Here is a 1,838-nt window from a genome sequence, read left to right as displayed (position 1 = left end):
TCTCTCTCTCTCTCTCTCCTCCCTCCTCTCTCTCTCTCTCTCTCTCTCTGCTCTCTCTCTCTCTCTCTCTATATATATATATTATATATATATCGTATATATTATAATATATATATCTCGGCGTAGTGGCCGGATGGGTATATAGGACTGGGAGCACGGCACTCTTGCTTACTGTTGAGCAGCGCCTTGCATGCACGCGGCCACACACACCAGGCCAACAGCTACGCACAGCATCACAGGCAGAGCACCACGCACGCACGCCCCACGCACGCACACGCACCACACACACACACCACACACACACACACACAACACACACACACACACACACACCACTATATATAGTATGATATATATTATATTATTATACATACACGCACGCGCGCGCGTGCATAAGTACACGTATTGTAGCGCTATGTTAAATTCTAACTAGTCATCGGGTTTTAACAATTTGAGCATAAATAATTACATAAGAAGTAACATTATAAATTAATAAAGTTATACAGATATGATGAAATTCATGAAATATAAACGGTTCATTGAGAACTTCATTATATTCGCATTGCAATCTCACGCAACACTATTCAGCATGACAACGACAACCTTGTCAGTTGTCGAAACGGTTGCTATATACGGTTTCTGTGCTGTCACGTGACCTCATACTGATTCACTTGATGGATTGAATCGGAGTGAGTCGAGAGCAGCCATATCGTTGGGACAAAAGGAGTTGATAATTTGTGTTTTTAAATCGGCGAAATCCTCAGTCTTAGAGTCTTATATAAGTTAAAAGTGCTGTAAGACAGAATTGTTTCCCGACGTTTTCGATAAAGGTATGTACATGAATCTTACGTTATCTAAGTGTGAAATTGTGTTGATAATTTGATTATTGCAATTATCTTTCAATACGTTCAGGGGACATAGGTTTGAGTTGTTACTAAAAAGCTTGGTCAAACGCCTATTATTTAGGAGATTGTTTGTTTAAAAACGTACGTTAAATTTGTATCAGTGTGTATTTACAAGTGTGTGTTTATAAGGACGCATATTATTTCGTTGTCAGATAAGAACCCGAGGTCGGCTCTATTCTCTGGTTTATGTCACGTTGTTTGTACTAAACCTTTACGGTTAGCATACCGTCTGTTTTCGACCGCATGCGCACCACAGTTATCAACTGCGCATTACCCCGAAATGTAACATCTTTCCAGATATAAGTGGAATTCGACATCTAATATTTCAAATCCGTGACCCTCGCCTGTATTCCTTTTATGAATTGTATTTAAATCAAACCTTTCAAGTGACCGTTGAAAGTCTCACGTGATGTTGTTACCCTCTTTATTTACTCTCTGCGGTTATTATATCCGTTTAATGGATTCAAAAAGAATCTACGATGCATGTTGTTTGTTCTTGTATACATCGCCCATCTTGTTTATTCTAGTGATATTTTGTAATACATTATTCTACTTTATTTAACACAGCGCTTGGTAAGCGTGTATTTTAACATCCATTATAAATGTTGTTTTTTATTATAGATGTCACTTCATACCGACACTCGTATATCGGCTTATCCTGGTCAACAAGCGTTTATTTCACAGCATGAAAGTATTCCATGCCTCGTTGCAAAGATCAGGTAAGCGAGCGCGTATCTCGTTACTAGTCTTACTATACTGTATCCGAATTCATTACACCTTGTGACCCGTCTTAAATGACGCGTCCGCGCCACGCTAATTCCACTTTCTCCCACAAGCCTAAAGCCTGCCGCACACGGTGTGTCTTGTGCTGCGCCATCGGACACGCGTGCCTGATGGCGCAGCACAAGACACACCGTGTGCGGCAGGCTTTAG

General features: G+C 40.5%; 1 long non-coding RNA gene across 1 annotated transcript in view; it reads left to right on the top strand.

The window, feature by feature from the left end:
* Window positions 1-687: 687 nt before the first annotated feature.
* The window catches only part of LOC106816970, a 3,646-nt gene continuing 2,495 nt past the window's right edge, over window positions 688-1,838 (top strand). The window contains exons 1-2 of the long non-coding RNA XR_001394974.1: window positions 688-830; window positions 1,527-1,624. This is a non-coding gene — a long non-coding RNA (uncharacterized LOC106816970). The remainder of the gene's footprint in view (window positions 831-1,526; window positions 1,625-1,838) is intronic.

Source organism: Priapulus caudatus, unplaced genomic scaffold (genome assembly GCF_000485595.1).
Source record: "Priapulus caudatus unplaced genomic scaffold, Priapulus_caudatus-5.0.1 Scaffold33, whole genome shotgun sequence".
NCBI classification, from domain to species: Eukaryota; Metazoa; Priapulida; class Priapulimorpha; order Priapulimorphida; family Priapulidae; genus Priapulus; species Priapulus caudatus.
Note: the sequence above shows the minus strand (reverse complement) of the source record. Positions and strands in the feature narration are given on the sequence as shown.